Raw genomic sequence first — 25,998 nt, forward strand, 5'->3', positions numbered from 1 at the left:
GCTTCTAACAAGTGGAAGTTTATTTGAAAACAACCGATTATATGCACACAACTGACAACCCAAAGCGCCTGTGCTTCCCGCAAAAAGCACGCAAAGGAAAGTTACGAATCTAGATAGAAAATTTCACTCATGTATGTTTACAGATGGTGCGCTAACGCACGTGTCGCTGTTCTTGTGAATGTGATAGGCTTCACACAACACCCTAGTCAGCTGATCTTGATGTCTAAATTTAATCTTAGCCCTGTTAAGCAGTTAAAAGCATGCTTTTTTATTAGACACCTTGGGCACACCGGGTGTGTTCAGATGACAATCTCTGTAATGAAGGGACAGATTTGATGAAGGAGCACCATTCAAAGAGGTTTTATGCTGGCGTAAGCGTGTATTTATGCATTTCCCGGTTTGCCCAATGTAATTCTCGCCGCATTTAGAAGGTATGTCATATACCACTCCCTCTGCACATGGCACAAACGGTGATTCATGATCCACCTGGCACGCATTTTTTCTTTTGCCTCTTTTTTGCTTCTGTTCCCGGGCTCTTTTGTCAACAATAGCACAAACCTTGCCTAGTTTACTAGGGACCGAAAAGAGCATTTTAACCCCATATGTATTGCCAACCTGCTTAAGCCTATGGGATAACTGATGAATGTAGGGTATTACCGCATACTTCGTTCTATCTTTACCGGAATTTTCCTGTGCTTCATGTCTATCAAACAACTTCATCTTCTTCGGGACCTTGTTGCTAGCAAGCGCTATCACATCTTTGTGGAAGCCGAAGCTGCTGCCTAAAGTATAAATACATGATTTATTAAGTGCACATCCTAAACAAGACACTGCTATGCCGCATTTAACTATTTTCGAATGCCCAGACTGATAATTTAGCAAAGGCTTTTCCGACCGCTGTAGGAAGGACGAACAAACATGATTCACCGTTTTCTCCAATCTAATATCTAAGAATTGCAGCTGATTATCTTCCGGTAATTCATTCCGGTATTCATTTAGATGGCATTTCGGATCATTACGTAATAACAGGACGCATTGCTGGTTCTTTTAACGCAAAGAAAACGACTGTTCAACAAATCAGACGTTACAACAGAGCTAACTATGAAAAAATACATTCCGAATTATAAATTTTTTCCGCCAAGTTCATTAATCAATGTTTATTGCGCACTGTTCAGCAAAACTGAGATTTATTCAAGGGTACTTTTAACAAACTTATCGAAGACCTCGTTCCTCTATTGACATTTAGATGTAGCAGCAGTGCACCATGGTTTACTCAGAAGTTGCGACGTGCGAATAACAAGAAAAAACGATTTTGCCGGCAGGCAGTGAAAAATGGTGTTCTAAGCGCGTTCTAAGTGTTCTAAGGCCAGGGCCAGGCCACTTTCCAAGTGCAAGTCTCTTGCACAAAGTGCTTGGTGCGCCCCCTCACCAGAGACTGCTCTTGTACCAATTTAGGTTTGGTCATCCTCGGGCTCGAAAGCCCTCCCATCGAGCGTGGCGGACTGGCGAACTACTGCCACCCCGATGGTCGTGTGTGGGTCCAACCCACGAACTTCGGAAAGGCGGGGTCGTTACGCCCCGTGGTGCACCTCTGTGATGTGCACCCCTGCCAGACGCCAAAGCACCCTCGACTTCGGGTAATCCCTTCGCGCCGCACTGCAAGCGGGAGCCCGATTCTACCAACTTTTATTAAGCGTCTTGGATTTGACGCCGGCCCTGCACGCAGGACCTACCGCGTACGTACCCGCAGTGCGAGTGTGGGCTTCATCCCACACCCGTCCGGTCTCACGACGGTACTACTCACAGACTCTCAAGGGACGCAAGCGCCAGTTCTGCTTTCGCTTTGCCCTCGCTCTCTTAGCCTACTGAGACGCCCGAAGGCCTCAGCGTTTCCCAGAGATGGCCCTGGTTTCTCGGAGGGGGAACGAGGGCAGACCCCAGCAGCGCTCCCGAGTGGTCTTTGGACACGGGTTACACAGGGATGCCCCTACCCCTGATGACTTTAGTCAGCGGGGATTTCCCTGCAGCGAATCTGCTGGAGACTTATCCACAGCAGCCTATCCCTAGACTGCCGCAGCGTATGAACTCTCTCGCTTTAAGTCCTGGTATAGGATCACCACAGACCCTTCCCAGGATCAAAGTCCTGGGATGCATTAGCATCGCCTCCTATTTCACTGGATTACAGGTGTACGCAACTACTCCCAGCGTTTCGCCTCAGGACTTTCATCGCTAGGTAACAGGAGGACGCTACCCTCCCAGTGTTAGCCGGCCTGGGAGCAACCCTAGTACACCACAGCCCCAATCACAGCTTTTCAACTGCGGCCAGGTAGCCAACCCTCCGGTTGACAGCCGACAGCAAGCGGTGGTGCTGTGATAGACACAGCACCCCAGTCAATCCAGCCCTGACACGAGGCTGCTAACGTTTGGGTGGGGCTTCGGCTCACCACACACCGAGCACCGCCAGCGCCGAGGCGCCGTACACCCTTTAGGGAGCACAGATTAGCCCTATTTTAATAGGGCCGCCTCGGGTGAGAGTTCACCCACGCGCTTAGGAACCCAACCTCAGCCAGCCTTTGGCTTGCTTTACAGGCTCACGCCAACCGAGCCCGGCTAAAGAGACAGAGAACTTATGCAGCACAAAACTCCATCTCCAAAAAAAGGGCCACAAGTTGGGCTTATGCTGCACGAGGCGGACTTATGGTTGCTTGGCAGGGGAACTTATCACTCATCCGCCAAGGCAACTGTTTGGTCTAAGACCCTTTTCCCAAGCATTTCACCCTAGAAGAGCCGAGCACCAGGCCAGGGGAAATCTTGTACCCATTAAAGAAACCGTTGGGTACCCGGCGGCACTGGGGATCGAACCCAGCACCTCCCGAATGCGAGGCGGATGCTCTACCACAAGGCCACGCTTCGGTCGAAATGACTGCTGCTGATGCTGCTGCGGTGAGCCAGCGGAACAGTGCGAGAGTTCTGTGGGTAGAACTGCAGGACGGTGTGTGTGTACACCATGGCGCTGAGGGAGGTTTTCCCTGAGGAGGGGCTTTCTTTCTCCTCACGTAGAGTGAAAGGCCGTTGCGCTAGGGCGTGCGTGCGCCCAGTGCCAGCGTTGGGGCTTTGCTCGCGTTCGAACCGCGTTGGCCGAGGGGTGCCTACCACCTTTAGCATGCTGCGAGGTTGTTCGAAACTAGGCTTGGCCCGCAAGGGGCACAGCGGGGTTTACGGAGCTTCTCCCAAGCGTACACCCCTAAAGGAAGCCGAGCGCGAGGCCGGGGGACGCTTGTACCCATTTTACCGGTGGGTGTCCGGCGGTGGGTTTCGAACCAACCACCTCCCGCAGCCGAGACGGGCGCTCAAACCGGGCCCCGGAGCCGGAAGCGGAGGTGCTTGGTTAAGGTGAGATGCTATGCATCTTTGGCTACGCCGAGTAGGGGCCTCCCCTAGTGTTAGCCAGATCCGCCTTTTGGTTGTTTGTCTTTTTGCCGTTGTATCTAACTTGTATATGCTGTAAATAGCTGTACATAAACTGTACATAAGTATTCCCTTTATCCCTGCATCTCTACTCATCGTGAGAGCGTCTCTGACGGGGCACCCCTGGTGCGAGGAAGACAGGGAACCTGTGAAACTTTACTACCTCACTGTCATTGATGGTCGGGGATCAGCCGCGATTCTGTTCCAAACACAATATCAGCCTCTAGTGATTCAATGAGGCCCGCGAATTTGTCTACTTTGTTCACAATGCTTCTGCAGTTTGCGACAACAGCCGCTAGATTGTGAGGCAACGGCCTTTTTGCTAGCAGGGTGTCTATTTTTTAGGACTGAAGCCACTTCCTCTTTTTCTTTGTCCCAAGTAAAGGCCTATTAGTAACGACGACAAGTCTCGCCGTGCGGCCGCCAGCACGCCTGTTTCAACTCTATATGGCTGCGAGCACCTTGAGTGTGACGACCCAGGTGACAGCTGATTCCAATTACCGAGTTTGCCCGGTCGTAGCGCAGGACCGAAACGAAGGGGCTAAAGTTTAAGCAAACCCAGACTGCCTTTTTGGAGTGTCTGCATGTGTCGAACGCCGTCGCCGGCGCCGCGGGGAGACGGACGTCATCTTCCCCAATTGCCGTGACCGTGCGAGGGAACAAAGGGCCTCGTTTCCTATGGCTCTTTGGTGAGCCAAGCACCTCGACGAGCTGGCGGCATCATCCCCAACCCTCGCCTCACCTACCGCAGTCGACGCTACCTTCACGGCAACCTTCTTTCCCTCAATCTGAACGAACAAACGTAGAGTTTAAAACAAGACAGAAGACAGAAGACAGAAGACAGAAGACAGAAGACAGAAGACAGAAGACAGAAGACCCGAGCATCCCATTGCAGGCAGCTTGGTCCCACGGTTCGCTGAAACACTCGTCGGCCCGCAGAATGGAGGGATCCGGACGCCGTATCCCTCCGTCGACGTACAGAACAAGACGACGAGCCTGGACGAAGAAAACGAGAGGGTTACTGGTCATCATCCTAGCAGTGCCGCCGGCATGCCATGAATTCCGACTGAATCAAGTAGCACACCATTAAGAGTATATACGGGAGGATCACTATTAACACGAGAAATGCGCATAAGTTTGCACTTTTCAGGATTCAGTCATATTCCAAGTTTTGCACCATGTTGAGATAGTGTTAAGGTCAGATTGAATCATGTGCTTGTCATTATCCTTTGTTATTTCCCGAAAGAGGACGGAGTCATCGGCAAAAAGATGTAGAGAAGAAGAAAGATTGCTGGGTAAGTCGTTGATGAATATAAGAAAAAGCAGGGGACCCTTGGGGAACCCCGGAAAGAACAGGGTGAACGGAGGAATTAACATTATTGACGGCAACAAATTGCATTCGATGAGGAAGGAAAACTTCGAGCCATTTTAAAATGTTAGTGTCTAAACCTACCGTGCGCAGTTTTAGTAACAAAAGATGATAGGAAACCTTATCAAATGCCTTCGCGAAATCTAGGAAGATGCAGTCGGCGATCGAGTGACGGTTTAAAATTGCGTGAAGTTTGTGTGTGAATAAGAGTAGCTGTGTTTCGCATGAATAGGACTTCCTAAAACCGTGCTGAGATGGATGAAAAAACGAGTTTGATTCATAGAAATTGACAATATGTGAAAGGAGTATGTGCTCTAAGATTTTACATGGGATGCTGGTATAGATATGGGCCGGTAGTTAAGAGACGAGTGTTTATTACCAGATTTATACACAGGGACCACCTTACCAATCTTCCAATCAGCCGGTAGTTCACCTTTCTCCAATGATTGCTGGAATATTATAGTTAAGGCGAGCGATGAATACATTTTCGTACTTTTCAGGAACTTTGTAGTAATGCAATCAACACCAGCACTGGAGGATATCTTAAGGTTGTAAATTATTTTAACTATACTATCAGGATGAATGACCACGGGGTACATTGGGAGGAAGTTGTTATGGTCCAGTTGGGGGAAATCCGTAGTTACACCACTTGAAAAAAGCTCAAAAACACATTATTCAATACATTTGCACAGGTAGTATCTGATATAGGTTCGTCACTTGAATTCGTTAGTATTATTCTAGATGTTTCAGAAGGGTTAATAACGCTGCGAAATTTTCTTGGGTTATTGAGCAACATACTCGGCAGAGTGCTATTCAAGTAGTTTGCTTTAGCGTTTTTTAGCGCAGAATTGTAAGTGTAAGCTGCAGAGCGATAACGGCAACAATGATGTTCAGTGCGTGATTTTTTAGCTGATCGGAAAAAGCGTTTCTTAATGTTAGACAAGCGCTTAAGATGTGTGTTATACCATGGCGCATGCAGGTGATAAGATATTACGCGAGTAGGTATGAAGCGACTGGTGAGATCTAAAACTTTGTTCTTGAATAAAAGCCACTTTGTGTTCACTGATCGCGAGTCGAATTCGTCAAAAAGGTGGCCAGGAAAGAATCTAGTTCATTATTAGTTTTGTTGAAGTCAGCGCTGTGATACATGCGTATTATTTTAGTGTGACTCGGAGTTTTTTGTATAGGAATGTTCACAGAAAAATTGAGCAACGAATGGTCGCTTAACTGGGGCATGTAGGTTATTTCTGAACACAGTTCTGGGCGTGTTGTTAGTACAAGCTCTAATGTACTTGCTGTAACTTCAGTAATTCTTGTAGGCTGAGTAACAATTTGGATAAGATTAAACAGTGAGCATAAATTAGTGAATTCCTTGCATAGTGTCGAAGATGAGGATGGTTGCACCGAGGACCAGTCGATGCCCGGAAAGTTAAAATCACCCAACAGAAAGATAGATGACGAAGGGTAACGTGTTACGATGACATTAATGGTATCATGAAGCTCTGCAAGAAATGTAGGAGCTGCGGCTCTTTGCATTCACACCTGGAACAAACTTCTTCACCTTTAGAGGAGAGAGTGTCCATGGAGGAAAGGCCAGAGGTAGTAGTTTCTGTGGCTGATTAATAGTAGGGATGGGCAGGCGCTGCACTGCCTGGCCAAAGCTAGAGTTGCTGTAAGTTAGGTGGACACGGTTCAGGAAGTGCTTCTCCCCTTGAAGAACATGGCGGAGATGGGTACGCATAGTTTCCTGGGCGGCAATCACCTCTAGTGGGAGACATCCTGCCTCCGCTACTCTTCCTGATGCCGAGGAACCCTTTGGGAGGCCCAGGCATATTCGCAGGCAGTTCTTCCGTGCGGCAACGAGAGACTTATTGCTTGATGTGATAATCTTTGAAAAAAGGCCGTAAATTTGCCCGCTTAACCCTTTTCCACAAGCTTTATCACCACCCATCACTTCGCCGTGATTTGTTTCAGTCACCTGATGCTCTCTTTCCACGCCGTGATCATTCTTTCAAAGTTAAACGCGTAAACTGTCATTCATCGTCTTATGCGAATTCATTTATTCCCCGTACTATCACTGAATGGAATTGTTTGCCATTAGTCATCGCCACAGAAACTGACAATAAAAAATTCCAAGAGCTTCTTCGCTGTGACGGTTACGTGTAAATGTTTGCTCTTTTTGTCAGTGTTCAATTTTTTTGTGTGATGCCTTATGTTTTAATTAACGTTTTTTTGTTACACTTACTTGTTAAAATGTATCGCGATTACTTATGATTGTACCCCCCCCCTATGTAATGCCCTCTTCTGGAGGGCCTTTAGGGGTAACTTGAATAAATAAATAAATAAGTAACAGCAGTTGTAAACTACTCTCTTTAGAGATATTATTAAACTGCCATTCTTGATCTCAGAGAACCAGCCGTATGCGCTGCACCCCTTTCTCATTCTTACAGTTATTTCCCTCTCCTGATCTTGATCAGCGGTGACTACCTGCCCTAAGTAGACATATTCTCTTGCTACTTCCAGCACCTCGCTACCAAGTGGGAACTGCTGTTCCCTTGTTAGACTGCTGAACATTACTTTGGATTTCTGTATATTTTTTTGTAAATCCACCGTTCTGTTTTGCCTTCCTAACTCATTGATAGTACTTTGCAGTTCATGTCCTCAATCACTTAGCAAGGCAATGTCGTAAGTGAATCGCAGATAACTTAGGTATTCTTCATTATGTCTTTTCCCCATTTGTTCCCAATTCAGGCATCTCCAGTAAACAGGTGGTGAATAGCATTGGCGCGATCGTGTCCCCATGCCTGACACCATTCTATGGTGGAATTTTATTGCTGACTTCATGGAGGACTATGGTAGCTGTGCAGCTGTTATATATATTGAAGCGGGTAGACGACGACGACAATGAGCGATGGCACGAGTGGGAGGAGTCGAACACGACAACAAAGTTCGGACTGTGTTCTCGGTGCCGCTCGCAGCTGTTCTTTTGACACCGCCCGGGTCTGTTATGAGACCCACGAAGACGATCTGACCAGCTGGGACGTGTGCAAAGAGAAACTGCGCGAATTGTTTGGACGGCCGCTCGGCCGAACGCTTGCCGCTATGAAGGACCTCGCCTCCCGAGCTCGAACTTCTACGGAGTCCTATGTGTCTTACATTCAGGATGTGTTGGCGCTCTGTCACAACATGACAGAGGGCAACATGCCCGAGTCTGAAAAAGTCGGCCACGTGTTGAAGGGAATCGCCGACGATGCCTTCAACTTCCTCGTATACAAGAACTTCAGTACAGTCGACGGAATTATTAAGGAATGTCGACACTTCGAAGAAGCCAAAAACAGGCGTATTAGCCAGCTGTACATACGGCTCCCCAACACGGCTGCGACTTCCTCATGTGAAGACCTGGGCACTGGGAAATTCCAGCGCCTCCAGAAAATGTGACCCGCATCATCCGACATGAGCTCGAAGCTATGTCCCCTGCCCCCCCCCCCCCCCCCCTGCATCTACATGATGGCGACAACCGCTTGCCTATAATCTCTCTGGTACAAGCCATCGTCCGCCAAGAGCTTGAAAACCTTGGCCTCCAGCACGTCAGCCCCGTACGGCCTTCACCACCATCCGAAATCACTGCGATTCCTCCTGGACAACCTTCGTACTTCACTCCACGTCGGCGAAACCCTAACGACTGGCGGAGAACCAACCACAGGCCCATTTGTTTCCTCTGCCACCGCAGTGGCCACATCTCCCGTCACTGTCGAAATTATTGGTCCCGTCGCAGCACATACCGTCCTCTAAGGTCCCACCACGACAACGAATAGCCCCGCCACTACACGCCCCCTCCAGCCCAGCACAGTGCTACAGTCGACGGCCAGATTCCCCGCTTCAGCCGCTCCCCGTCCCACCTGCTTCGACAGTCTCGTTCACTGCAACACCGTCGCTCCTCTCCTGGCCCCTACGGACGCTTGCAAGCTGATAAATAGACGCTGCAGTGCCTGGAGGTGATGCTGCAGTAGCTGCAGTACAGCCCCAGTCCCAAAATCCTCGATTAGCCCTTCGCGCACACCATAATTTCCTCGCCATTTATGTCGATGGAGTGCCTGTGAGAGCCCCGATCGATACAGGCGCGCACGTATCCGTCATGAGTTCAACCCTACGACGCCGCCTCCGAAAAGTACTGAGCCCTGCGCCCACAGCAGTTCTCCGCGTGGCCGACGGCCGATGCCTCTTGTTGTTGGACTATGCACAGCCCGTGTGACCATATCCGGCCGCCATACATCCGTTCTGTTCTCTGCTCTGGACCAGTGCCCTCATGAAGTCATTCTCGGCGTCGACTTCCTGTCTGAGCATTCAGCCCTCATTAACTGCGCCACTAATGTTGTTCAGCTTGACGTTCCTCTTTCTGCTGAGTCGCCGTCCCCAGTTGTACCCCGTCTTTGTGCTGTCGACTTTGTCCGTTACCGCCTCAAGCAGCAACTTACATTTCTTTCTCATCTCTTCCCCCTGTGCCTGATGGTCACTACGTAGCCACACCGAAACTTGACGTCGCCCTGACGCGAAGCATTGCGCTTGCACACACTGTATTCACAATGTCGGCCAACCGAGCGTACCTTCCGGTCCTGAACTTTGGTTCATGTATCCAAGCTAACTAACTAACGTTAAGAAAAAATGCTGTTCCCCACCCTCAACGATGTAGGCTACTTCTTCATCTGTTTCTTCAATGCCGTCTTCTTTGCTTCATCTGTGTCTTCTTTCTTCCGTACCCTAAAACCTATTTTTTTTAACGTTACGATGCCCCCCGCCCCGGTACGTTCTAGTAATCCCCAAGCTAAGCTAACTACCCTATCACACTATCTCTATACAAGACTAACACCCCTATCTAGGTGACACCCCGGCGACTGTCTGGAAATGTACAGCCCATTAAGCATCACCAGCAAACGAACTACCCGCGCCAGACTCCGGACTCCGGAACCCAAACGTAGGAAAATCGCCGACATAGTGAAACTCCACTGCGATATAGAGTGTACTGAAACCAGTAATGATCCACCCAAAGGTACTTGCCGACCGAGTCTCGCGTGTGCACAAACTATTTGAACAATCTCTCGAACGAACGCGAGGAAAGAAGGACACTATACGCCGTCGTCTCTCTTCAGCCGCCAGGTCTTGACTTGAAACAAAGCGTCATACTCGGATCGACTGGCACGAACTCAACCACCGGATCGGTATCTCCAACTGGTTTCACAGAGAGGGCCTGGTTCAACTGACTGGTCAACAACCAATCTCGCTACCGGCTGAGTTCCTCGATATACGAGGCCAGCTGCGCGACGTAGGAGCGGTGCCGCCGAGATCCAGCAACCGCGGCACACTCTTCCGATCTTCCAGCCAGATCAACTTCTCCAATGATTGACTCCGGTCAGTAACCCAAACACAACGCACCGCCAGGTTCCTCTTCTTCTCCGTCCACTGCTTACACCGGCCTCCTCTTGGAAGCTAAGTGTGTGTTGTGTGTATTAATCTGTTCCCTAACATGTGCGTAAAAAGATGATGCTGCTTTTTTAAAAAAAAAAATCCCTAAGCTAACAACAAAACAACTCTGAAACGAGCATCGCTTGCGTTGTACGACAAACAGTTCATTATTTTTTTTGTCATAATATAACATGACATAATCTGTGGTAATGATGAATTCTCAACTACACGCATGGGTACCCGAATAATCTAATTAAGGGGAGGACAATTAACGATGATGACACTACGCGAACGAGCGGCATCGGGGGGGGGGGAAAGGTCACGCACGCGACATGATGATGATGAGATTGTGCGCGCACTTATACCACAGATTATGCACATATTATATATATAAATATATATATATTATTAACAACCAATATTCTTTCGTCTAGATGCAAGCGTTACTCGATTCTCAGCGGCGGCTAATGTCATTTGCATATAACTCGTGTGTGTAGCGTGTGTAGTGTAAGGTGCACCCTAGTTCCCTCATCAGCTAAATTCGATAACCAGACAAGCACCGCGAACCTGCACGCAATCGATTGGAAATAACACATAGCTGTGAAAACGTGTAAGTCTGTATACATGTGTCCTACGTAACATTGTTGTATGTATAGGCCTACGGATCCAAAGTTTCGCGTGAAGTTCTCGTAGAGTCCACGTCGTCATACCACAAAGAAAGACCTACCAATAAACCTACAGTTGCGATTCCTATCACGCGACCGTAAGAAAAGCTACCACCAAACAACGCGTAGTGAATTTCCTACTACACATAGCCCTAACAAACATATCATACCAGGGTCCCTTACGGTAGGAGATACACGGCAAAACGCGGCCCTAACCTTTCCCAAACCACTAGCTTTGTCCTACCAGTTTCCCCTACACCTAACTATCTTCGCATTGAACGCCGCTGAAGCTTTGAAGAAGCTATAGTTGAAGGACCTGCAAAATGGGTTACCTAGCCTCACGGCGTCCAATGCGGCATCATCGTAATTTCCTCTGCAGATGACCAACGGCGTCGAGGCCTCTATCCCTGACCGTTAAAAGCATGCAAATAAAGCTACGCCGATTGCAAAGTCTGCATCTGAGGCGATGATTATTTGTCCCTCACATTTTTTTTTGCCTCTTGTGATACACAACCCCGTCCACACACCAACCCGCAATAAAAACCCCTAATTCCAATTATAAGCTCCTCAATTAACGAAATCAATGTTTGATAATGAACTAATATCCTCGCACATTAAGTAGCCTGCTAAAACATACAATAACGCGCCTACACCCATACAGTTCCCCTCCCCCCTTCTGAGCTACAGCCTGCCAAACAATAATAACAATAATGTCACGATTGGAATAAATCCGTCGCCGCCTCTCGCGGCGGCGACGACGACGGTTACCAAGACGACTCCGTTGGACAACGCCGCCGTAGCCAACACGGCGTCTCCCATCTCCAAGATCGGCGCTCTAATCGACTCTCGCAAACGAGCCATCAAGCAAATCATAGACGATGGACACAAATTCGATCCGGCGTTCGACATGTCGCACATGGGCATGACCATCGCCAAGAATCCCGACGGCAACGGCACTTTGGCGGTGTTCACGCAGGACGAGGTATCGGCGTTCGCCGCTCAGAACAGAAAGCTCGTGCAGTCCAAAGACGCGATACAGGACCCGTACGCCATACGAAAGACGTTCGACGGAAAGTGCGGCGAACGTAACATGTCGGGTGCGTGCGTGGGCGGAGGAGAGGACTACGACGATCCGATGGGCGAAGACCTCGTGCCTCCTCGCGGCTGCAAGTATATCGATTCTTGCGGTAACGAACGATCCATGGGAGCGATCACGCTGGTTTGCGCCGGCGACATGCACAGAAACGCGCTGGTGCGCGAGTACGGTCGTTCAATGAACAGCAACGTCGCCGGACACACGGGCAGTCTCGCCGCTTGCATGCTAGATCCAAACAAGCCCACTAACGTTACTATGGGCGGCGGAGACCCGTTATGCAACATATCGTTCTCTCTCAACGAGGGCGGCGTTTCTAAATCGTCGCCCGGTGACAGAACGGCCGCCATTGCCGCTGCCTCGCCTGCCGGGGCTACATCGTACGTCATGCGCATGTATCCCAGTCCCGGACACAGACGACTGTTCAAGCACACTCCTCACGACGAGATAGGGGCTTTGATGGCTCGAGCGTACGGCCACTTGCTCATTCCGCGTAGACACAACATGGACGACAACGTCGAGACCGACGCCGTGCGTCTGTTCTACGAAGAAATTTCCAAGATGAGTTGGACTATAATCGGAGTGGTTCTGGCTACGACCGCGCACTCGGTACTGACCGACATGTTGCGCTACGGCGAGAGTCTGAGCGTAAACTTAATCAAACTGTTGGGAGGTACGATTTACAAAGCGCTTAATACTGACAGATCCGTTTACGGGTACCAACGAATTCGCACGTACTCTTGCAACGGCAACATAATAATAATAATAATAAATACTTTATTCACACCAAAGAAACAATACAAGACGCGGACGCGCCAAAGCCTCAATTGGGCTTGTAGGGCGCCGTCCGGCAGCAGCAACAACCTGTGTTACCAAATCAATTCATTGTTTTGTGTACTACATTAAAACATATGCACTAGAGCTGTTCAAGCTCGGCAATAGCATCACGTAACTGTCTGCGAGTGTTCAAGTTGAAAACATTATCAGGCATCTCATTGAATATACATGGGATATAATATGACCTCATAGACATACCAAAATGAGTTCGCACTGCAGGGACAATATATCGAGAAACTTTTCTTAATGGGATTGGTTTAACGTTGTGGAACCGAAATTCAGAGTTCCAGAAATATCTGAGTACAGTGACTTGTTTGAACACAATGTCAAAGGAAGGCAGACCTGAAGAAAGGAATACACTTTGCTGTTTATGGGGTATTGAATAGATGACACTCTTAGCCATATTCTTGAGAATACGGTTTATCCTATTTTTCCATGTTGCAGAACAGTTGAAGAAACAGCACATGCCATATCTCAGCAGAGAATACCCCAAAGACTGTGCAATTAAACGTCTTATGGCAAATGGCAGGTAGGCCCTTAGAGCATAGAGCAAGCATGCGACGCCTCTAAGCTTCTTACTGAGGTGTGCCATGTGCGTGTTCCAGGATAAATCACTGTCAAAGTAAATGCCAAGGTATTTCACGGACGGAACACATGTAATGGGGTAGCAAGAACATGCAGTGCAACTGGAGCTGTGCAAAAAAACCGCAGCGTTTTTCGGGATTGGCTTGTGTGCATTTTTAAAGCACACTAGATGAGTTTTTTGGGGGTTTATATCAATCAGGTTACATTGAAACCAATCATATAGATTAGTAGCGTCCTGTTGAAGTTGACGGAGTGCGCAAGAAAAATCTGTATTAGATGAGATGAGGAGGGTGTCATCTGCATATTGATAAATCTGTGATGAAGTTATAATGCTGGGGAGGTCATTAACATAGAGATTAAATAAGAGGGGTGATAAGATGGATCCCTGGGGAACACCACTATATAAGTCTATAGTTCTGCTTTGCACAGGTCCAAGTTCCACCATTTGAGATCGCTGAGACACATAATTTCTTAGTAACATTTGAAAAGGACCACGAAAACCATAGCAAAACAACTTTTCACAGAGAATATCATGGTGAACAGTATTAAATGCCTTCCTGACATCAAGAAAGAGACCAAATGCCACTTCATCGTGAACGATATTCGCTTTTCACTATACGATCGTTTCTGGCTCACCGGTGGTATGGATACGGTGTTCATGAAATCGAACGGTTGCGACTGCGGATCATTGCGTCTTCTGAAGGCGCCTGGCGAACTTTCAAACAAGACGATCAAAACGCACTTTGTACTCAATCAGGACGTCGATTTCCGAGAAATCGAGAGTATTCAACGCGAGTACCCCAACGTGCGCTTTTCGTCAAAACGTAGAAACGACAACAACAGATACAGTGGTCGTCACAATCGTAACGATAATAACAGCGATGCCCACTTGTAAATTTACAGTTCGTAAAGTCGCGTCTAATAATTCGGTAGCTCAATGGCAACGACGTCGACAAGAGGAACTTATTCGACGACTGAGGATGAGGAGGAGGAGGATACAGAGACTGACCGACAGCAGCACAAGCAGCAGCGACAGCGACGACGACGACGACAACAACGACGATATCGGGAGGAGACAGATGAGGAGGAGCAGCGACAGCGACGACGACAACGACGGCGATGGCGGGCTCGGGAGGAGGAGGAGGATGATGACGATGAGGATGATGATGAGGAGCAGCAGCGACAGCGACGACGACAACAACGGGCTCGAGAAAAGAAGAAGAAGAGGGAGGAAGAGGAGAATACAGAGCAGCAGCAGCGACAGCAACGACGACAGGAACAGAAGAAGCAGCAGCAGCAGCAACAACAGCAGCAGCAGCAGCAGCAACAACAGCAAGATGAGGAGAAAAAGAATAAGAAGAAGTGACCGCGGGAGGAGGACGAGCAACAGCAACGGCAACAGCAGCAGCAGCAACAGCAGCAACGGCAACAGCAGCAACGACACTACCATCGCCATTGGACAGAGGAGCAGCAACGGCAATGGGCGCTCCAATATCAGGCGTGGCTCACGCGAATGTTCGCAGAGTACATGCAACGATATCGACACTACTATCATAAACATTGGAGAAAACAATGGGAACAGAAAGAACAACGACGACAGCAACAGAATGAGTCTCCACAACGACAATGGTTCCCAGCAATCGCTGCCGCTCCTTCGACGCCAGTCTCTACCACTGTCCCTACCACAGCCACTTCAACAACAACAACAACAACTTCAGCCCGGTCAGTCCCCACAACCAGCACCTCGAAGGCGACGGCAACCACAACAACAACAACAACGTCAAATGCGGCAAGCCAGTCAGTCCCCACCACCACCAGTTGAACGACAACGACGACAGCAGCAACGCCAAGTCAGTCAGTCCCCACCACTTCAACGACAACGACAGCAGCAACCTCAAACCAGTCAGTCCCCACAACTTCGAAGACGGCGGCAACAACAACATCGAAGGCGGCAAGCCAGTCAGTCCCCACCACCACCGCCACCAGTTCAACGACAACGACGACAGCAGCAACGGCAAGGCAGTCAGTCCCCACCACCACCACCACCACCAGTTCAACGACAACGACGACAGCAGCAACAACAACCTCAAACCAGTCAGTCCCCACCACCACCTCCTCGAAGACGAAGACAACAACGTCAAAGGCCTCAAACCCAAACCAGCCAGTCCCCACCACCACTACTTCAACGACGACAGCAACGCCAAATGTCGCAACAACAACAACAGCAACAACAGCCCAGCCAATCTCCACCACCGTCTCCACCACCATCACCACCAGCAGCAGCAGCACAGCAACGACGACAGCGTCCGATACAAGGAAGAAGAAGAAGAATGCTATTAACGCAGGAAGAAGCAGACCTAGTGGAAGCCTATCGTCAGCTGGAGTATCATCGTCGAGAGCGCGCGCGTTTGACTGTTATGTCGGAATTGCGGGCGCAACGGAATTACGGACCGTCCCTAGACACGTTAAGGAGATCGTTGGCGGGTACGTCCACTGCGGAGCCGACGTTTCAGTCCTACCGGCGCGCACCAGGTCCGTCAGACTTTGTCCGCCTAAACGATCACTCGAGATGGGTCTGGCAGCACAGGCGTTATCGGAACGCGAACACGTAGCTTCCGTAATAGCGTCTGCAGCATCGCCCGTTCTTGCCGAAGTGATTAGTGGCGCGTCCAACAACGACAACAACAACGACGACTGGCGCAAGGTAGTGATAGAGTTCGCTGCCTTATGCGTCGAACATTCAACCCCCATTAATGGAGAAATGGAATGGTCCGACGAACATACGGCTTTTCTAGCGCTGGCGGGGGTACGCGTGGCGAAAGTTCTGAACCGTCCGCAGATAGCTGACATGGTCAAGTCTGTGGTAAACGAAATCATTCAGTACACGCGAGTCACTTTGCCCGCCGTCGAACACGAGCAAGTTGATCCGGAGGGAATTGTAAAGTTTGTATCTGACGGTCCCAACGGAGAGTTTGTGACCGTCGAAACGACCTTGGACGATCACTCGTCGTTGAAGGACGACCACAAGAAACGCCGCCATCCGCTGACTCGTTTCAAAACGCACGTGAACGCTATGTTGGGGTGCAGATTAAAGAGGAGAGTAGACACCGCGCTAATGTGTTGCGGTCGTACCGATAGCATTCCTTACGTTGCAACGTGTGCGTTTCGTTCAGAATACATAATGGCTGCTTTGAACGGTTACTGTGCACGCGTCGGCATTCCTCGTAGATACTCGTGGTCGGGCGACGTGATCGCGGAAGACGACGACGGTGACAAAGACACCGTTATTGGTGGGTTGAGCGAAGAAGTGATGTGCGGTGGCAAACAACGGATGCAAGAGAGATCCATCTCGCAACTTAGGGTTTGGTTACAGGACGACGACATTCAAACAATCGCGCTCGTGTGTAAGTGCATTCAGAAAGACAAGCCTGCGATTAGTGCCGCAGCTCATAGGATAACTCTTACTACTGCTACTACTCGACGATCGTGACCTATTCTATGTGAACAATAAAGCGAGTGTGAAAAAATCGTGTGATGTGTTGTTGTATGTCTTCAGTACCCAAAACGATAGATATAATAATGCCGACGTCGACGACTACTGCAGCGCAGATATGGCGCACCCGCAATCGACTCGGACTCGCGTATATAGACGAGATGAAAGCGTTTTTAGAGTCTCTAAACATTTACATATTCTCCACAGCCATGAAACATCCACCGGAGACTATGAATCGAGAGGAAATGTTGGTCGTCATGAAAGAAGTGGCCGATATCGCGGCCCGCTCGCCGCCAGTGTCTGTCGGAGACTTTGTGATCGCCGCCGCGACCAGCGCGTTCACGGAGTACCTCTGCGGAAGTACGTTCGAAACGCTGAAACCGGACGACCCGGTGTGCTATACAGCAATCGCGTTCGACAGCGCTGCTAAAATTATAGGCCTGGTGTCGTTTCTACCGCGCAACACGACTGCGGTACTGGTCCATCGGCACTTTGGAAGCGCCGTCATTTCGTTCCTACTCGACCAACGTCCGTACGGAACGCTCGGACTAACGTCCAACGTGGCGCAAACTTGCGCGTACATTCCTCCGATACGCGGGCGCAGCTTAATGTTGGTATGTTCGGCCAACAACTTTGTGTTAGCCGTGCCCCTGCATCCGACCGTCGTCGCCGTGACGACAGCGGACGTGGCCGATGACGTGAAGCGAATGGTGTATGCGATTCGCGCCATTATCAATATGAGCGCGCACGTTCAGAAAGTAGTCGAAACTTTATTGTGTGGCGACAAAGGGATGAAGCGTAATGACGACTCGACCAACGTTCTCATTCACGTGGTAACCGCGCTTCATGCAATGTACAACTGCATAGCGAGCGAACGCGTCGCCGAGGGAGTAGTTGCTTCGCAAACGGTGCGAGTAGAAGAAGTTAGGAGTGCACAGCAGCGTAAAGTTATGGAACGCGCTCAGACGATCGTTCGAACGGTACAGAACGACTCTTTCAAACAAGTGATGAAGCAGCTCGGCAACCTGAGCGAAATGTTGGAGATCGCAATAATCTCGGGCTTCGTATCGAACGGAACGTCCGAACCGCCTCAAGGCATTGCCGCTCTCGCCACGATCGTTGTGATCGCAGACGTCTTGATGCGCGGCGGTATCGTTTACGATTAGCAGACCACGGTGAAAATGAAGCTGGACGAAAGTTGGCGAATGGCGTCTCCGACAGAAGACGACCCAAAGTCCCCGTTTGCGCGCTTCATGTACACTCGGCTTGCAATAGAAAGCGAACGACGAGCGCACGAGGGTAAAGTCGAAGACATGGATAAGTTGATAGCGGCGCTGCACGTTGCCATGAAAGTAGACGACGCGAGCATCGCACCCACGTCGGGTAATCCTTCCATCAGCAACGCCACGCGCATGGTGAGCGACTCCGGCGTGCAGTACTACTTCAGCACGCTTATGGAAAATGTGATCTTTACGGAGACGGGAGGTTTGACTCCGGCCATAAGAGCTATACAGCAAGATATGCCGTTTCTCACTATCACGGGAGACGGAGACGGTCGCGTGAACGCCATCTCCAACTACCTTCCGCACGAAATAATGATGCACTTGGGTGGCGCCGCCAGTTGGACCCATGACGGACTGTATCTCAGCCGAGACAAATTCAAACGCGATGGCAACGCCAACAACAACGACTGCGGGTTTAGCGACCGTTTGATCAAATTTGACATTATTGGCGCTAAACAGTACTCGAAGTTTCCCTATACGTTCATGAAATACACGTACACCCTACCGCAGATTTTCAAGACCGAAGCTGCATGGTCGTGCGCGCTCGCGTCGTACAGACTCCCCGTCGGTTGTCTCACGATGGGATTTACCGGAGCCGACCTCTTACACAACTGCACTGCGACCCTAAAGCTCCCCGAAGAGTCGCTTTTGCGACGCTCGGACTTACTGACCGCAGAGTACGTGGTGATGTATTACAGAGCGGTATGGTTGTACGTTACGAGACTAGCGTGCGAATACGAGATAGCGTTCACGAGAGCGATGGGTAGATTTCTGGACAGGGAAATCGTATACACCGTAAACACCGCTACGTTGCTGCGACTGTTGAGTAACGCGTACAGAAACAAGTACTCGCTTCTCGCAGCGGCTCATGCGGATCTGATAGCAGCGTACGACGCGACGATTGCGAGAATGACCAAGAGATTCGGTACATTCGCACTCATCCCCGGTCCGAGCGATGAATGGCACCAATACGCGCTCGAAATGGAAAAGCAAAGGTTCGTCCATCCGGACAACATACACGTGGTAATGCTTCAACTTGCGCACGACGTTGCTCTGTTGTCGTCGGCTCGCCAAGCTAACGTGCCCGTCGATCCGACGACGCTACAGATCGAATTTCCCGCCTCTTACATCGAACACACTGCCTATCCCGCGATGGAGTACAGGACCGGTACATTGGGCCATGTATTGCGCGTGTTTCGATACTCGACGCTGAAGATTATGACCGAAGTAGTTCAACATTCCAAACGAGACATGCGCATCGTGTTGGACGCCCGGAGTCCCTTGGTAGCAGCCAACAGGTTCTACGCTCTGTCGCATGCAGTCGACGATGTGTTCGTGAACACCGCGCAAGAACAGTACGCGACAGTGCTGATGCTCACTCCGAAAGTCGCGCCGGCGGATTTCGGCCCGTGTTCGGACAAAGAATATGCAACTAGGTGCACCTTACCGTGCATGAAAGACATGTACTGTAGTGACGTTTTAGTGGCGTCCTCCGCCGTTCAGCCCGTGCTACCCAACGGTGTTTCGCTCGCCGAACTGAGTATGATAGCGACGTCTACGAGCCATGGTAGCATCGACGTCGTTGCCGCACTAACGAGCACCCCCTCAGCACCGAGATCGTCGCCGCCAGATCCGCGATGCGCGTCTCCGCATCCGATCCGGTCTGTTGCTGCGACCAAGAAGTCTTGGGCCCCGTATTGCAACGACGGCGTGACCGAAAACAGTCAGCGTGCGTGGCAGGCCGCGGCAGAAATGCGACTTATGCGTATGGCGTCCTGTTACTCCGATTCCGTTAACGTCCCGTTCGCGATTCGATTCGCATGCGCGCTAATAAGAGAGTATCACGCGCACACGTTCGTTTCGTTCGCTCTGACTAGTAGAGACGACGATGAAGAGGTCGGTGCGCAACTGCAGTACGTGCTCGACACCGAACCGTTCAGCGCCGCCGAAGCGGCTCACCAACTCTTGCTCGAACTACGCGCCGTCTGTTTGGCGACGTTCGGGAATGGCGAATTGGAATCGGAAATGTTGAGCGCCGCGCCGCAATTATTTCAATTGTACGATATGTACGTGTTGCACGGAGCAGTTTCCGTTATAGCCTTGCGTCGCGCTCAGCGGATGTGCGGGTCGCTAGCGTTACCGCCGGTGCCTGCAGCGTCGTACGGTTGCAGCGCGTTCGTGGTTCCAGTTACGAGCGACAGCACGACACGAAACGCAGAGAAACACGCAGCCGTTTTGACTTACGCGCTGAACAGGATTTTGATTGGCGGACCAGAACAGTACCTCGTGGAAGCGGTTCGGTCTAACATGTTTATGCTCTTCATGGACTGGATGTTGGCAGGCGACACATTATCGTGCGAAAGCTTCGTGCAAAGTGTCGGAGTTGCGTACGACGTACTCTTATCATCATCATCATCATCGCAACAAATCACCACCGCCGCGGAGCAGACGAACCTACACGTAGCCGCTTATTACGCGGCTAATCCCAGCAAATACAAACACCTCGATAACGTGTATGGGTTCGGGGCCGCGGCGTCGTTCAGTGCCATCAACGCGGCTTTTCATCCTCTGGGTTCAATACCGGTTACGCATCTGAACCGTATATGTCGTTGTAATGCATCGAACCTAACGAGCTTGCTGAAGGTGATGCGTCAATGCAGTAAAATGCCCGAGCTTAACACCACGTCCGAATTCTTAAAATTCGCCACGAGCGCTCCGGACGCGTTGACAGAACGTATTGACGTAGTCGCGTTGGTGGACGCCTTGCACTTTCCAGTGGCGCTCGCCAAACGCGCAGCGGCCCACAGATTATGGAAAGTGTCTCTGTCTTTTCGCTGGATGGAGACCATAATTTCAGAGAAAGACATACTAGACCTGAGCGTCACGTCTTGTTTCGCCGCTCGAGAAATGATGTACGCTCAGTGGTCGTCGCCTACAGCTCCCTTAGTTCCTACTAAAGTGTACATGTATTACATCGACGACATTTTACCTTACTACCGAAGTCTAACGACGCCGTCTTCCGTGCACGAAAGCGTTACTGCGTTAACGAAAGCCAAGCTTTCGATACCTGAACAATTTGCACATTTGGTTGTGGAGGAGAAGGAACCAGTAGCATCTTCGGAACAATCTAAGAAGAAGGAGGAAGTGAAGAAGAAGATCCACAAACAAGAAGCCAGTACTGGTGAAACTTATTTCGAACAATTATTACGATCGCGGAAGAGTGCACAACAACAACAACAACAACCAACAACTCAGACACCACCCTCGCGACCTAGTATTGTGATACCACCGTTGCCTCAGAAATCACAGGAATCGTTTCTAAAGTGGGAACAGCAATGGCGAGGAGGAGGGGGGTTGTCTCAGAAAGGTACTACTGGCAAAGTGTTGGCGAATGTGTATCAATTTCAACAACCAGCACAAAGTATCGGTACCACCGCCACTGCTCCTACTATTACTACTACTACTACTACTGCTGTACCGCAGACGACCACAACAACTACGGCGACGACAATGTTTACATCCGGAGCACCTCGTACCGTAAAGTATGCGGACGGAGAGCGTGCGTTAATAGACGGAATAGGAAAGCGCGTCGCAGTGTTGCATGACGCTCGGATGAGACTCGAGCGTGCTCGCGAACAATCCAACGTAGAAGCGTTAACGACCGCGCACGACACGTCTTGGCACGACACGGCCACGTCGTCGTTCTCGCAGAAGACACCGCTGGATGCGGCAACAAGAGCAGCGCATAAATTGGCTATGTACGAGACATTACAATTCAAAGCTCTGAACGAAGCCGTCACAGCGTGGCTCTCTCAACAACACGAGCAGCACGTTAAGATATACGAGGACATCACCAAAGAGATTGCACTAGCCAACGATCCCATAGACTATGCCACTAGAAGTAAAGGCGTATACAAACAATCGTTGTTACAACAACAACAGCAACAAGGCGAACAGAAGCCGCGACGGGCAACACCAGAGTCGAGATTCGTGACGATTACGACCGGACTCAACGAAGTTAACGTAACCGACGTTACTCGAAGTGATGGTGACGAGAAAGAAGAAGACAGTGATGTAGAAGAGAAGGAACGAAAGGAAACAGTCGAAAAAGCGTTGGGTAAAGTTATTACTGCCACACCATCGGATATACCGCGACACGATTCACCTTCGTATACGAAAGACAAACAGTACAAATTGTACGTTCCCGAAAGGTATACCCTAGCAGCTAGAGTGCGAAATTCGAATGACTGCATTTCTTGCACACGATTCGATTACATCGGATACCAGCTATGTCAGGCGTGTACTCGACGTGGGTTGGCCGACGATGCAGCCGTCGAAATCATGGCACTCACGCCGTTGGAAAGATACTGTACTATGTGTCCGGCGTGTGCGCGCGTACTGGTTCGTATGCGTACGTGCGATGCGTGCATCGAACGTGGAGTCAGAGCTCTCTGGAATCAACGACAAGCCAAGTGTCTGTGTAGAAACGTGGACTACACTAGAATTTGCACTCCATGTCTGGCTCGCGTTTTCGTGCGAGAACTCAACGAGCGACACGCCGCTCAACTACCGATAGAAATGCTAGCGGCAGCAACAACGACCGCCAGCACCACCACCACCACCACCACCACCTCTACAGTCGTAGTGGTACGCGACGTATATTACAATCTCAATCCGCTGCTATCATCGCTCGCCGACGACAACAACAACGACGCTACGCAATGGCTGTGTAAGGAGTGCGCGATCATGTTCGGATACGCTCAATGTGAAGAGTGTAAAGGCGTTTCGGCCACGATCGAAACGTGGAGTAACGATCCGTTCTTCCAGTTACACCTATGTGAGAGTTGTCGCAAGATGGGAGGATTCGCCACGTGCGACGGTTGCAAACTCAGAGAACGTAAAATCGCTACGGTTGGTGGAATAGTGAAGAGCAACGACGACACGTTCGGCATACCGAAAGGAGACGACGGCAGACCCGCTATGGTTTCGGACCAAGAGGTGTCGTGGTCTCGGGACAACAACGAGACGAGCGGAGTCGAATACACGTGTCTGTTCATGACTCGCGCTCAAAAGACGGAATACGACACGCAGATGCACGCCTACAAGATGCGACACACGTTCTCCATACCGCCGGGCGGTTCGCCGAAGACGGTAGACGTGAACGGGTGTTGCGATAACTGGGACCCCAACAGCAGCAAGTCGTCCGCCGCGTCCGTCGACGCCGCGCAAAAGGCCTTGACCACCGTGGACGGCACGTCGATAGTGGGCGCGATCGGGGAACGCATGGCCGAGTACGCCAGCGTCGTCATGCAGGGCGCGTACGACAACGACATAATCACGAACACTCTGACCGGGTACGCGGGTCCGGACGGCACTCTGGTGAGCGGAATAGTCGCTGACAGCAGAGGCAACAGAATAGGGTATCCCGGTGGAGTGGATTTGAAGCGCGAACCTCGATTCGACGCGCTGCAATATCTAGACGGGTACATGAACGCCATTCAGGTGATGCAGTTCGACGATTCGGAAAACATCATGAACGAGAACATCATAAAGATCGCCGTGCAGAACGCAATAACGGCCGAACGCAAACGCATGCTCGCCGGCGGCGGCAGCAGCGCCATCGGCATAGACGACGCGGCCGCCATCGACGGGAGCGGCAGCAGCGACGTCGAGCGCGGACTCGTCGCGGGCGGATCCGAGCTGAAACACGTCATATCGCACTACGGTTACGCTAACAAACACCAGATCATGACCATCGAAGCGATATTCAGATACCTGTACGTTCATAAGCGGTCCATAGACCTGCTCAAGTTTGGCATTTCTCAAGGCATTCATCCGATCAGTTTGCACCACATGTGTTCGACGCGCGATAAAAATTTTTCCGTTTCTGCGAACGACATCATGCCCGACATGACCATGTCTAATCCGATGCCCGCGGCGGGCCAGTCGGTGTCCCCGTACTTCAGCAAGGGAAGCGAGAAAACAAACAATTGGAAGACCACGATCGACGCGCGTCGTCTTCTGACCGGATGGCTCCGTCGATCGCACACTCTTCGCAAGTCTGAAATTTACGCCGACATCACGCAATCGTTCATGGCCGTGTTTCAGATCGGCGCGGAAGCACTGAAGTATCAAATGAATCTGGCCAACTGTTCCATCATAGACTTCATTACCTACGTGTTCAACTTTGCCATCACCACTCATCTCGCTCGCAAGGGCGGCGGTGGCGGTCACGTAGACGATCAGCAGCAGGTGCTGCTCGAGCGTCGGCGCAAGCAGAAACAGCAGCGACACATGACTGTGGGCGACGCGTTAGAGGCGGCCGCGGATTCGCTCACGCTGTTCGACGACGACGGCAGCAGCAGCTGGGCGGACGAACCTAGACCTAGCATCATGATGCGTTTCGCCGCGATGTTTAACGATCGCATGACCGTTTACTACAACCACGGAGCGAATGCCGACAGTCAGAGAGTGTACTACAACGATCGCACCTTCTTCAACGACCACGTAGAGTTGGACCTCACCGCAGGCAATTACATGAACGTTCTTCGCATGCAACTGGAAGCCGTGGGTGCGAGAAACAGGCGATACATGGAACGCGGAGCTCATCCCAATCAGCGTCGAGACGTTGTGGCCGAAATCCTCGAAAACATGCCGTTCAAGTCTCTCAGCAGGACCACCGAATTAGTCGGCGGATCCGTGTGGGGGACCGAGATTCACATTTTACATCACGTCAGCGCCTACATAGTTCGCAACAAGAACACCGACAATTCGTACTCTGTTCATTTTTACGCTGCGCCGTCCGCCATTAGTATTAACGGCAAGACGGTCGAGGACGAGCAGCAGCAACAGCAGCAGCAGCAACAACAACAACTACAACGGCACGACGAGCACAAATTCAACTTGGGCCACATCGACCGGAATATTAACGTGCAACGGGATATTTGCGTGCTGGCTACCGGTAGACCCATGGATTGGAACCAATTCGAAGTTGACTACATGTTCGACCTCCTGCAAGAAGTGGTTCCCACGTTTCTATTTGAACAACAACCCGACTCCAGTCAGTACAACCAGTTGTACGTGGTCAACAACCGCACCAAAGACGTCGAGGTGAACATGTACAGTGACAAATCCGACGTGGAAATATACAACGAAGCGATGATGCGGTACAACACCATCACGCGCACTATCCACAACGAGTTGCGATTGCGAAAGTCTCGCATCATCTCTCAGATTGCCGCGACCGAGAACGAAAGCGACAAGAGTGCTCTCCGCGAACAACTTGGCGAGGTTAACGAGATTCTCGACAATTACGATCGATTCGTCACGTACGGCATCACTTCTGGCAGAGGAGTAGACGTCTCTTCTTCGTCTACGAGTCACTCCGCAACCCTGTTGGACATTTTCAACGACGTCAGTGTGGACGTCGGTGGAGTGTATCACTTGATCGACGGACTGAATGCTCCAAGCACCGTTTCTACCGACTTCCCTGCCATATCTTGTTCGAAGCACGGCTTCAAAGTGAAAGGGAAGGAATACATTCACGTGACAACGTAGAACACACAAATACACTCGCAAATAAAGATCTTTATTAGCATCATTTTGTGACTCTTGTTGTTCTTGTTGTCGAGCTGTCGTGTGTATTCGAAGCTCGGATATGTTGTTTGTGCTGCCTCCAAATTCTTTGAGATCATACCACATGTCTTCTTCTTCTTCTTCCTCTCCTTCTGTTGCAGTAGTGTCGT

The 25,998-nt window shown here is 50.5% G+C and overlaps 1 pseudogene; it reads left to right on the forward strand.

Annotated features, from left to right (window-relative positions):
- The first annotated feature begins 7,741 nt into the window (after positions 1-7,741).
- Positions 7,742-8,814, forward strand: LOC149325784 (uncharacterized; annotated as a pseudogene).
- The last annotated feature ends 17,184 nt before the right edge of the window (positions 8,815-25,998 follow it).

This window comes from Amblyomma mixtum, chromosome 10 (genome assembly GCF_055824585.1).
Source record: "Amblyomma mixtum isolate Tamu chromosome 10, ASM5582458v1, whole genome shotgun sequence".
Taxonomy (NCBI): Eukaryota; Metazoa; Arthropoda; class Arachnida; order Ixodida; family Ixodidae; genus Amblyomma; species Amblyomma mixtum.